Source organism: Pelodiscus sinensis, chromosome 6, assembly GCF_049634645.1.
Source record: "Pelodiscus sinensis isolate JC-2024 chromosome 6, ASM4963464v1, whole genome shotgun sequence".
Lineage (NCBI taxonomy): Eukaryota > Metazoa > Chordata > Testudines > Trionychidae > Pelodiscus > Pelodiscus sinensis.
The window spans coordinates 21,463,697-21,477,500 of NC_134716.1; the positions used below are offsets into that span (position 1 = coordinate 21,463,697).

General features: G+C 38.6%; 1 protein-coding gene across 10 annotated transcripts in view; it reads left to right on the top strand.

The window, feature by feature from the left end:
* The window catches only part of BNC2 (basonuclin zinc finger protein 2), a 520,080-nt gene that overhangs the window by 168,728 nt on the left and 337,548 nt on the right, over positions 1 to 13,804 (top strand). The gene's annotated exons all lie outside the window — the stretch shown is intronic.

The following is a 13,804-nucleotide window of genomic DNA, read 5'->3' on the forward strand; positions in this document are numbered from 1 at the left end:
AACACAAGTTAAAATTAAGTGTTGCCTGTATTGGTTTAATTTCAGGAGTATCCAATTCTTAAGGAAAGGTTCTGAGGAGGCAGATGTACAGTTAACAATATTTACTGATATTTGCCTTGTAAATGTATTGCTCGGATGATACATTGCGTACTCAGAACTCAAGTTCAGTACCAAAAATAAGAAGAGTTAACATAAAAAAGCCCTGAAGGATGGTACTTCTGCCATCCTCCCTTACTGTGTAATTTGTTCTGACACAATGGGTAGCATTAAACTACAGAAGATTAAGCACTATTTATGTGAATTTTATACCCCCATTTATGCTTTGAGTGATACTGTAGCGTGGTAAGTTTTTTATAATTTGTTTTCGGTATGTGAAAAATGTTTCTCAAAAAATATTCATATCTGCACATACATTTTTATTAGAAGTTGTCGTGAAAAAGATTTACAGTTATTTAATAACAATTTATTATAGTAACATGTTCTGTCAGCTGTGGCACTTATTCAGTAAAACTGGTAAATCAAATTTATATAGACATTCACTAGAAATTTATTTCAGATTCTAGTGAAATGTATTCTAATGTTTTTAATAGTGTTAATAAACTATTACCTTCAGTTTCTCAGGCTTACTTTTTGTTTACATGCCAACATTACCTGCTTTTTTTCCTAGACTAGGAAGCAAGATCAGTGGTGCTACTACATAAAGCACTTCAGCCACTTACGGTACTTTGTCCTCCAAAGAGTCAGGACCAAATCATGCATTAGATGTGGTTAGGTCATGTCATATGAGGGGTTCAGAAGACAGTCCGACAACAATTTTTACACTGTTCTAATTCCTGTCAATATGCTATGGTAGTCTTGATTTTACTGAGTCATAAACCACTCAGTGCATTAGAACTGTTTGGGAAGTAGAAGAAAAACATGAATATTTCCATGATTGTTTAAAAATACTGTGTGTTGTTACCCTAAACCTGGTGGTTAAATGTATGTGGTATTTGTCTGAGACTTGGAAGTGCTATCCTAGTTGCCCATTTAGTGAATTTGCTCTTTTGGATTTATGTAGCCACTGCAGGGCTAAAACAAGGATGAAGAGAGAGGATGACCCTCGTGATTAAAATTGGATTTTAGTACTTAGAAGTTTGGATCAAGGATGGATTAAGAATGTTAAGAGGCAATTAATTGGCTAATCGTGTGGCTGATAGAATTTTTATCAATGACACAATTAGTCGATAAGGGAAGGCACTCAGTCCTGGCTTGTGCCGGGTCTAGGAGCTACCCCACTGTGGCTCTGCAGTTTAAATATAGTAGGAGCTGGGTATGCAGGCAGTTCAGCTCCTACTGCATTTAAACTGCAAAGGTAGGTCCTGGACCCGACACGATCCAGGACTGAGCCGGGCTGCCTGCCTGGCTGGAGCAGCTCCTGTCTGTGGTGACTTGGGCTGGCTGCAGTCAGAGGCTTCTCTAGCAGCAGCCCCTGTCTGTAGGGGGTTCCAGCTACTCGCTGGGACCCTCCGTGGACAGAGGCTGCTGCAGGAGCAGCCTCTGCCTGTGGTGAACTTGGGCCTGCTGTGGGCAGTGGCTGCTTCATGGCAGCTTCCCCTGTCCACTTCCTGCACTGCTGCCTCTGATAGAGCAGCAGTGAGGGGGTGGGCAAGCAGCACTGTGGAGGCGGTGTTGGGGGGAACTGGGTTTTAAGCTGTCTCCCTCCCCCCCCCCCCCGCACTGGCTCCTGCTCCCCCACCCCTTGCTACCTCTGATACAGAGGTAGCAAGGCGGGGGGAATGCGACTTTTTGGGCCTAGGCTTATTGGGTAGTTGACTAGTCACTTGCTTACATACCTACTCGGTCATGGACTTCGTGTATGACCTTGGCAACACCCTTAGTATCACATTTTCTAAAGCACTCATGGATGGACTTTCAAGTATTCATTATCCACCACTGAACCCACTTCTTCTTCAAAGAGGTGCACTCCATTTAGGTAAGTAAACAAGGGCCAGTACTCTGTAACCATTATGATATTGATGGACAGATTTTTCAAAAGATCTCAACATTTAACATACTGAGCTCTGTTGAAAATTTAGCCCCAGTTGTAGGTGCTAATTCTTCTGAAATCTTTATGCCTGTTTCAGTGCCCTATCAGTAAAAATGAGAATAAAAATACTTCCTTTCTTCCATCTTTTGTCTGCCCGGTTTATTCAGGTTGTAAATCTTTCTGGGAACCATCTGCCTCTCCCGTTATCTGTACAGCACGTAACACAATGGGCTTGAGCTTGGTTAGAACCTCTCAGGCCTAGGCATTACTTTTAATGTAAATTACAAATGCTGTGACTATTGGTAATAAAAATGAAGCTATTTTTCAGTTCCCCCATAAATGGACACTAAAATCTTATTAAACAAAAAATAGAAAATGCTACTTCAGTGCAGCTGTCAGAATATACACTTGTAAAAACAATTATATAGCCAAAATTTGGTTCTTATCTAAGAAATGAAGCATCCGTTGCTTCGTGTCTTGTGAAAATGAGCTGCTATACCGGTGTGCCCAAGCACAAGAGATGATGTTACCAAATAAACATTCTTGCTTTATCTAAGATCAGAATTAAGCCTTAAATATAAAGCAAAGCGCAGTGAACTCCTTAGGAATCATTAAGTTTTGCAAACTTGAACTTTCTGAACAAGGAGTTTGCAAAGCTAATGACAGAAGGGAGGGAGAGAGATTGGAGGTGCAACATTTTTTAGTAATGAGTAGGGATGCATGTTGTCCTTCTGAAATTGTTGGGCTTTATCTACTAATAAAATGAATTAAAAGTGAAGACACATGAAAATTGCAATCACCTGAAAACTTTTTTACAAAACCATATTGAAATGTAGTGTTAATCCGTTATTGTGCTTTGCTTATTAACGTCAATCCAGGATTTCTTCCTCCTGAAATTTTTTCTTTGGGGGTAGATATACAGAATATAGCATCCATAGGAGGCCATCAGAAGCACAGCTATGGAAAAGCTGAACATTCAAGAGATATTCCTTAAACATACTTAATTTAAATTGTTTGTATATTTTCTTAAAGGCTAGTCAGTATTGGATAGTGAGGCTATGTTGAGATAGCAGGGCTTTTTCAGGATACCGGAAGTATCCTGAAATAGCAATTCTACATCTTTAAGCACTCCCATTATTTTGAAATATGCTTTGTAATAATTGGTGCACTGTTGGTGCTTATGCTTATCCGGCATCCTTGTAACCCTAGTGGAACGAGGGTTAAGGGATTTGTTGGCATTAGGGTTATTAAATTAGTTTAATTAACTAATCGAATAGTCGATGGGATTTCCGTTGACTGTTCAATTAGTCGACAAGGGCGCCTCTGCCTTTGAACTGGGCTTCTTCTGGGCTCTTGCTACAGTTCAAAAGCAGAAGCCCCACAGGGAGTGTGGGGCCAGTGGGGGGACTCCTCTGGCCCTGCACTCCTTGCCGGGACTCTGGTACATTTCAAAAGCAGAATCACAGCAGAACCTGCCTGAGCGGAGACTGGTTCAGTGCCCTTTCGTGCCTTTTCCCATTGTGCCTCTACCTCCCTTGCGCCCCATGGAGACTGTGCTGGGTGGGAACTGACTTTTAAGTTGGCTCCTCCCAGCACCAGCTCCTGCTTCCCCATTTGCTGCTTCTCTCTAATAGAGGCAGCAAGGGGGGGGGGGGATGTAACTTGTCCCATCTCTAGTCAACTATCCAATAAGCTTATGCTTATTGGATAGTTGACTAGTCACTTACAACTTTAGTTGGGATAGCGCTTTATTTTGAAATTTGGTGCTGTGTAGACAGCGCCAAATTTCAAAATAAGCTATTTTGAAATAACCTCAAAATAAGCTATGCAATTTGCGTAGCACAAATTGTGTAGCTTATTGTGAGGAAAGGGTGCTAGGTAGACACATCCTAAATGACTGGAATTTCCCTTTGAGCTTTGTCCAGAAGGTTGAAAGTTAGATGTTCCTTTCTTCTTAGCTGCTTTTTAAAAGGCTTGCCTTCATGTTAGGTTAAGTAAATGAGGTTAATATGGATTAACAGTCATATATATTGAAACCTAGATACCTCATTCTTTTAAAGGTGACAAGCAAAGGAAAAAAATTATGCTATTATTTTGTGGAGATTGACTATTCTGTTAGTTTTGTTAATGCTTTCAGTGTTTGACTGCAATTCCAGACAGATGGTCCAGTAAAGATATGTTTGTGAAAGGTTCTACATCTTTATTCCTTCAAAGGAGGGCTTAGACGTTCCTACTACACTTCTCTAAGGAATCTTTAAGCAAAAACATGTAAGGCAAGTCTTATGTGTCTTTAAAAAGTAGGTTTTTTTTCCCCTTCCCTTTGTAAGATGCTAAGTCTTTGGTTGCTAAGAACAGTCACAGAGAGACAATATGTGATGTCTGCAATAGGTTTTGAATCTTGACAAATGCTCACCAGACTTCCCTTTAATTTAGATTAACAAAATACTGGAATGTGGTTTGATTTCATTCCATACAAGATTTGATTTGCTGAGGTAGGTGTAAAACTCACTGAAGCTGCTTTAGTGGTGGAGTGGCAGAGGGAGAGAGAGTGCAGTATTGCCTTGTAGGAGATACTTGTTCAGCAGCAGATTAGCAAGGCTTTTTGGTAAACAGTGTTGGAGAATAAGGGCAGAAGGTACTGATCTGTTCCTTTTTTATGGCCCAATCATGGCAATCCATCATTTTCACTAAATGGGTCTAGTTTGTTCTTATGATTGATTATTTTTATGCAGAAGATTTTACTGGTATCCAAGGAATGAAGGCAAAGAGGGGAAATGGGAAGAAATAGATACATTGGTAGTAATCTGTGGAATAGTTCTTGCCTATGAATTAGTTCTCTCCCAATAACAGATAACCTACTGATTAAATAAAAATTGCTATTTGAAATAGATAGCTTTCACATTGCTGCTGTCCTGATCTCTCTGGCTACGTCTACACTGGCCCCTTTTCCGGAAGGGGCATGTTAATTTCAGCGATCGCAATAGGGAAATTTATTTAAATAAAAATGTCCGCCGCTTTTTTCCGGCTTTTAGAAAAGCCGGAAAAGAGCGTCTACACTGGCCCCGATCCTCCGGAAAAAGCGCCCTTTTCCGGAGGATCTTATTCCTACTTCAAAGTAGGAATTAACATGCCCCTTCCGGAAAAGGGGCCAGTGTAGACGTAGCCTCAGAGTATGTCTAGACTACATCCCTCTGTCGGCAGAGGGATTCAGATTAGTCAGGTCGACATTGCAAATGAGACAGGGATTTAAATATCCCTGCAAGGAGGTTTACAGGATCTGTCGAAAAAGGCTTTCTTTCTCAGCAGATCCCCCTCTAGACTGCCACTTTTTGCCGACAAAGTGCTGAGTTGGCAAAACGCGGCAGCCATTTTTATGCAAATTAGGCACAGGATATTTAAATCCCTGCCTCATTTGCAATGTCGACCTGCCTAATGTGTATCCCTCTGGTGACAGAGGGATGCAGTCTAGACATACCCTCAGTATGAAGGTGGGAGATTGGATTTGATGGGGATAGCAAGCCACTTGATTCTGAAGAGCTTGGTTGGAAGCCCCTGGAGCCCTTCCCTATCTCAGTGCATGAGGGAATGTTCCTCTGAGAGAGTTTTCTCTGCCTCCCTTTGGCTGTGAGGGAGGTGAGAGTGAGCCAATTGACTTCCATGCCTGTCCTTTCTTTATAAAGCAGTCCTAGACATCCAGTGGCTTTCTTGACGTTGTTGGCCCTTCCTTTCCCACAGTTGAGCTCAGCCGTGTTTCCAGGATGCTGTGGGTCAGTCAAGAAGATATGCCTTTTTTTCTTTCTGTCTGTGCTAAATTCTCAAGGTATCTGTAGGAGAGTTCACATTCCTCATAGCATCATGGAAGCTGTGTTTTTAGGTTAAAAGGAGAGAAAAGAAGCAATTTGATGTCAGGTGATAATGTGGGGAGGTTCAGTTTCTCACAGCTTCTGATTGGTGCCCAGTGCAGGATGAAAGATAGCAGTAGAAGGGTTAGTGAGTTGTGGGCATATAAAGGGCTCTGAGTAAGTGTAACAATCTTGCTCACTGCATTTCTCATTTAGAATTGACTTCCCCATTTCTACTCTGCACTCTTTAATTGTGTGAATGGAAAGAACCCAGAAGCTTCAGTTTCAGGACTATATATCAACCCAGGCTCCTAAAGAAAACCAGTGTGGTTCAGATGTGGGTTGGGAAGAGTGGTTTGCATTGGCATAGACTTTGTGGGTGCTTACGGGCTGGAGCACTCACAGCTGTGGGTTGCAGATGCTTGCTATCCTGTATTAATGTGGCCAGTATGCGAAACCATGGCACCCACAAAACTATACATAGGTCCATGCCTGTTGAGGTTTGGGAACTACTCCCAGCTTAAAGATGCTTGAGTTAAATAAATCCTCTCTGATAGTTTTGGACGAGACAGAAAAATTGAAACACAGGTTATAATGAATTTGAAATTCTCATATAGAAAACTGTTTGGATCGCTCTCAAAACAAACTGTCTTGAAGATTAACTAGAAAATAACAGGCTAGTTTGCCCAATAATAGTTAATGTTATAATACTCTTAACCTATTAAATGGCTCTCATACCATTAGCGCTGGAAATATGCAAATTACATAGGGCCAATTAGAATGTGCTGTAAGCATTTACGTGCACTTGCTGTCTCTTACTGTGTAGTTATGGTAGCACAGTAGAAGACTCGGTGCAAGATGTGGAAAAAAATGTACAAGACCTGATTTTTTTTTCAGTGTAACTGAACATTCTCAGATCCCATTGTCTTGAATGGAAACTGTCAGTGTTCAGCACCTTTTGAAAGAATGGTCAGCCAGATTTTTTCAGCAGGAGAGTGAATTACTGATATTAAAAGTTTTTTTTCTTTTCACATTTAAGTCACTTATGGTCTTTTTTAAAAAAATGAGTCTATATTAGTTTGGGTAAAAATAGAGTCAATAAGATGGAAAAATACTGAAAGATGGCTCTAAATGACAGATGCTGTGAATAGAATCATAGAATACTAGAACTGGAAGGGACCATGAGAGATCATCAAGTCCAGTCCCCTGCAGAACCAAACATAGCCTATATCATCCCTAAGTCTAACCTGCTCTTAAATATCTCCAGTGATGGAGATTCCACAACCCCCTTAGGCAACTTATTTTAGTGTTTCACCACCCTGATAATTAGAAAGTTTTTCCTAATGTCCAACCTGAACCTTCCTTGCTGCAGTTTAAGCCCAGTGCTTCTCATCCTATTGTCAGAGGCCAAGGAGAACAATTTCCCCCCTCTTACCTGTGACATCCTTTTAGATACCTGAAAACTGCTATCATGTTCGCTCTCAGCCTTCTCTTTTCTAAACTAAAGAAGCCTAATTCCTTTAGCCTTGCCTCATAGCTCATGTTTTCTAGACCTTTAATCATTTTTGTTGCTCTTCTTTGGACCGTCTCCAATTTTGCCACATCTTTCTTGAAATGTGTTGCCCAGAACTTGGACACGATACTTCATCAGAGGCCTAATCTTCTCAGAGAAGAGCGACCAAATGACTTTTTGTGTCTTGCTCACAACACTCCTGTTAATGCATCCCAGAATCATGTTTGCTTTTTTTTGCAAGTGTCACACTGTTGACTCATATTTAGCTTGTGGTCCACTATCACCCTAGATCCCTTTCTGCAGTACTTCTTCCTAGACAGTCACTTCCCATTCTGTATGTGTGAAATGGATTGTTCTTTCCTAAGTGGAGTGCTATGCATTTATCCTCATTAAACTTCATCCTATTTACCTCAGACCATTTCTCCAGTTTGTCCAGATCATTTTGAATTATGACCCTATCCTCCAAAGCAGTTGCAGCCCCTCCCAGCTTGGTATCATCTGCAGACTTATTAAGAGTACTTGCTATGCCATCATCTAAATCATCGATGAAGATATTGAACAGAACCAGTCCCAAAACAGATCCCTGCGCAACCCCACTTGTTATGCCCTTCCAGCAGGATTGTGGACTGTTAATAACTACTCTCTGAGAATGGTTATCCAGGTAGTTATGGACCCACCTTATAATAGCCTCATCTAATTTGTATTTGCCTAGTTTATTGATAAGAAGGTCATGTGAGACCATATCAAATGCCATACTAAAGTCTAGGTATACCATGTCCACCATTTCTCCCTTTATCCACAAGACTTGTTATCCTATGAAAGAAAGCTATCAGATTGATTTGGCATGATTTATTCTTTACAACCCCATGCTGGCTGCTACTTATCACCTTATTGTCTTCCTGAAGTTTGAAGAGGAATTCCTTAATTACCTGCTCCATATCTTTCCTGTATGATAGAGTCTTGCAGGCACAATGACTAGAGTGTGCTAAGGGACAGAAAGGAGGCTGATGATGTATAAAAGAAGCGGAAACAGAAAATAACGGAAGCAAGGTTACAGCAAATTTCTTGATGATTTTGAAAATGAGGGAGAACCTTTTGAACTAGGCACACAGGGACTTGGCTGAGGATCAGAGTGATATGGCAGTAGAAAAGATAAGGAACCAAATTTCAGTTTCTCTAGTCTTCAGTCCTCAGCAGGTCAGATAATCCCTTGCTTGCAGGTATGTTTTCAAATAAAATAGTAAGCTTGTAAATATTCAAAAGTTTATTGACTCTTTTTGCACTTCTGAATAGCTAATAAATTATTTAATTGTCTGATGGAGATGTGGCTACCTAACTATAGGGCATGAAATATGCACTGTTCTTCTAATACACTGTAGGGAGACCTGTTTATAAAGTATTTAGTATTGGTTTTATAATGCACTGTTGACAACAGGAGACCACGAAGCTCAAAGATCAATCTCATTTAGGCCCACAGTATTAATGCTGCTTTATGAAGCTTTGTGACAGGTCACTTAGACAACAGCCCTTAATAAAAAAAACTTTGTGCTTGTATATGATAGTGTGACTGTCTGCTAGTAAGGCATGTTTTAAGAGCTGCCAAGGCAGCAGATGAATCTCTTTGTCCAAGTCCCTGAGGTGACTTTGTGGCTGCTGCTGGCCAGGTGATGGAACTCATCATTCGCCTGCTCTCTAGAGAAAAGTGAGACTGAGACTGCTGAAGTTCCTGCTAATGCAGCTTTCGCTAATTGTCCAGAGACCTGCTAGGACACTGGGCAGCTCAAGCAGCTCTATACTGTGAGTCAGTAATTAGGAAAACAGCAATTCTTTGTTCAGTCTCATGATTGTAAGTGCTGTGCCTTTTCAGATATCTAAAACATAAGTATTCTTAAAGAATCTAGAGTTCAGTTTGGTTTAGTTATATATGATTCTAACAGACCTTTTTTTAAAATATATGGATACTGGGTACAATGTAGCATCATAAGCGTTGTCTGGATTGGGCCCTATAAGCTGTTTGGAGGAACCAAAGAAATAGCCTAATAGAAGTGTCTGATTAAAGGAATGTGTGTAATAAAACTAAATACATTAGGATGGTTGCCTTAAAGTCAGAATCTTCTACTGCTCTGGAGTTGAACAAATTATTCTGAATCCTAAGATTTTAGAATTAATACCTGAGAAAAGAACAGCAAAACTTTAATTCATTTACATAATTAAACTCTAAAAATATTCTAAAGTATTTAAGTACACACATATAATACCACAGTCAGAGTGAGCAGACTTAAATCTGTGCTGATGCATTTGCTTTTTAAATCAAGATATTTTAATTCTCTCTTTCATTTATCTACGTAGACTGATGTGCTTTAAATAATTTATGATATCCACTAGTACAGGGAGCTTGTGACTGTTATAATTGAATCCTGAACTCATGTCCTACCGGTGAAAGAAGGCAAAACAGATTGGTGAAATACTTTGTTTTACAAGGTAAATGCATTTGTAATATTCATGTCAGTATCCATTTTGTTACTATTTGGGACGTTAATCTAGCCACTTCGGGCCTTCTAGATTCTTTAAGGTCCCATTTAAGAGTTGGGCTCAGTTTCCGCAGTGGCACTTTTACCAGACAATTAAAGAATTACTCTGCCATTCCTCAGGATATTGAATGGTTATTTTTTCCTGTAGATGAACAGGGCCTGTTTCAAAGCCTGTTTCAGGGTCTGTTTCTTGGAGTCAATGGGAAGCTTTCTGTGGACTCCAGTGAGGTTTGAATCCCAACCTAATCTCTTGGTTTCCAAACATAGCTTTTGGTAACAAACAATCGTGGACGGTAGATTCAAGAAATAAATAGTTTTATATATACATACAGAATTTGAGCATGCAAAAGAACATTTTTGTACACATAAGATTTTGTATAAACACAATGAGTAATTGATCAGATAGGTTCAAAATACATGAACCTAGTTGCTTGTTGACAAACATGCAGACTTATGGGTTTTTCACTTGAAAAGAAGGCCAGATGAAAATTTCTCACATGCTCAAATGACAGGTCATTACTGACTTTCTGCAAAATAAAGCAATAGTTAAGTAATGAAATGGCGCTGCACCAAATTTTGGTTTGGCAGGTAAAATGCCATGTGGGGGAAGAGGACAGATTTTGTATTTCCATGTGTCATCCATGTTTCTTTGGTTAGTATCAGTAAAAATCCATGTTAATCTCCATGGTGCCATTTTAAATTAGAAATGATTATTTAGCATATTGTGTTAGAAGTACATTCTCATTTAGTGTTAATTTAACTGAATTAATGGCTGCTGCTTAGTATCAGATGATGTATGTGTACAAGGATGTTATTAGGTTATCTGTGCTTTGTAAACCTCTTTGCCCTCCATTATTGAGTTGTCATATGTGGGTGAGTCCCATGTGGACGTGGGAAGAGCTGCCTGTCTTTGACCATCTCACCTGTATATTGCTGTGATGCCAGACTTGCAATTTACAGTGAGACATCTCATAATCATCTTCTGCTACAGAGTTGCTCAAGGCATGTAGGATGCATTTCCCCCCTTACAATAGAGTGCAGTTTCAGGTGACATTAGCGTGAGTTAGTGTTTTATAAAAATTATCACTATGAGAAATGCTTTTGTTGGTATCCCATAGTGTTAATTTGCATAATAGCTCCTAAATCTGAACCATCAAAATTTCCACCATGATTGTATCTAAAATGTCAAGAACATAACGTGTGTCAAGGTGGTGGCTATAGGAGTTGTGCATTCCTCCCACCTTCCTCTTTTGATTTGGTGATTGTTTTATAGATTTAATCATTGTTTTATTTTTGTAACTTGTTGCAACACAGTGGATGAGTGATTAATATCCCAGTGTACTTACCATGCTGAGAGTTCACTAATAATGATGGGGTTGTATTAGTATGTAGCATGTCACAATTTTTTGTGTTCATGATTGTGTTCTATATTCTTGCAGCTGTGATGGGAATTTCCAGTAGTTGTGATGGGAAGGCCTGCCACGGACTGCAGCTTTTTACTAACACATTTCTTGTTAAGAAACTGGTAACTTCATGTTAAATTGTTAGACAGATGTCCATATTTGATGCTTGTCACACTGTGCAAAGCACTTCTAGAAAACATTCAGGTATTTCCCACAACCAGCACTGGGATAAGAACCTGAATAGAACAGACTATTGGTAGTGATTGGTTTTTTGAAATATCACCTGTAATTAAAATATAAACACAATATTGATTTTGAAGACTATGATTTGGTGGAAGTTCTGCTGCCCCCTTGATTGTCCAGAAATTTGGCACAATTTTTTTTACCTGATCACTCCTATTCATGCAAAAATACATCTACTAGTTCCTCTACTGTATCCACGTTCTTATTGCAATTAATAGGAGTTAGGCTTGCACATCAAAGGGAAAAATAGACTTCTAAATGTGTATATATAGCACTGTAACTAAGAATAAGGAGGATTCAATGGGGAAATTGGAACGCAGGTCTAAAACTACGCAGTGTTATTGGTGGAAGATGACATAATAAACTGGATGTGTGTATTCTGATTTTGGTTATGAGTCAGAAGTTTCTTACATTAAATCTCTGGAAATGTTTTATAAAGTCAGAGTGGCAGGTTTCACAGAAAACATGCTACTGCCTATATGGAAATTTGGGTGGATTATCTGTTCAGAGGAAGTTTCCTTTATTAATTCTTCCCTTTTCCCTCCCACTTAAGATGTGTTAACATTTTGTAGTATATTGGTTATTACAGAATAAGTCCCTTACTTTATTCTTGGGGGGGGGATTACATTTCCTAAATTGAATTGCCACCTATATGAGTGTGAAGAACATGTTATTTTTGCATAATTCTCAAGTATTAAGTTAGGACCTCTTCCCAATAAGGAGTAAATCCACAACTTTACTTTTATTCTTGAGTAATGTACAAGCATGTTTGATTACAGACTGTGCATACGTTATTTTAGTTACAACAAATAGTCCTATGGCATCTTAGAGACTACAAAAGTATATGTAGTATTTTAAGCTTTCATGGTGAAAACCCACTTTTTCAAATGAGCTGGAGTGGGAAAAAATGGGAACTCAGAATTCAGTGACAGTAGCATTATTTTATCTCACTTGGGGAAATTCATCCATTTTATTGGAGCAATGTCAGCTATTCAGTTATAAAATTTCTATAAACCAACTTCATCAAATAAGATGGGTTGTTTCAACACAAGGAAGGGCTGATTGTCATGCGATGTGGAGGACCATTTTTATTATTTTGGCAAGAACAGGGACAGTTTTGTCCTGACAAGTCATTAGATGAATACCAGAGTGTGTCACATGAAAAACTACTGATCTTTAACCCAGCTATCTACTTAACCGAGCCTTGAAAATGAATAGTGAATAAGAGAAGAGCAAAGGCCAGTTTACTGTCATTACAGATTACAGAATCTGTTAACAGCTTCAACAAACTGAACTCTGGGAATTACAGGTACTATACAGTAAGACAATCAAGTGTACCTAGACAAATTGTGTATTCAGTTAGCAGATCACATTTTAGAATATATGTATTTTTGCTGTTGTAACCAGTTACATTTAAATCAAAATTATGTTTTCTCATGTTTTAATTATATCTTATCAAGTCTTAGGACCAAAGCCACAGTTGAGGAGTGCTCATTTTAAATCATCGATTAACAATTATTATAAAGTAATTAGATCTCCAGTATAAATGAATTAATCTGCGCCCGCTGCTGTCTTTTTTCCCCAAGAGTGATCTGTGGGACACTCTGCATGTATAGTTAATATAAACATTTATAGTGAACTCCTAGATGTTAGAAAAACAAATATAGTAAAGATCAGTAACATTTTTAAAATGATCAGTTTTGGGAATTCATATTTACAGGAAAACAGCATTCTTTCTTGTCCTGATAGTAGAATTGCATTGTCTCCCTACAGTCTTGTTAGCTTATACTAACTGAAATGCAAATGCTTTCCAACTAATTGGGCCTCATTGAAAGTACATATACAGTCCATAGTTATATGCATGCAGCTTTTATTTATTTATTTTTCAAAATTCCTCTGTAATTATTTTCTTGATTAATATCTAAAGCATAGGCTTGTAATAAAAAATCCTCTTTAAAGACTTTACATATTATTGAACATTAAAAGGTTAGTAAATGTTGCATGTTTAACAGCTTGCTTAATACAATATAATTGGAGCAAAAAGAAAAAAAACAGTATTTAAAAACATAATGATTTGAATGAATTTTTATTAATCCTTTGACTGAACTAATTAATTCTTAAATGTTCATGATATTGGTATTTGGAACAATTAAAAAAATGTTACCATTATGTAATGTCTTTGGTACTTATAATCACCTACTGGCTCTATGTAGTTATCCTGTTTTTTTTTAACGTAATATGTG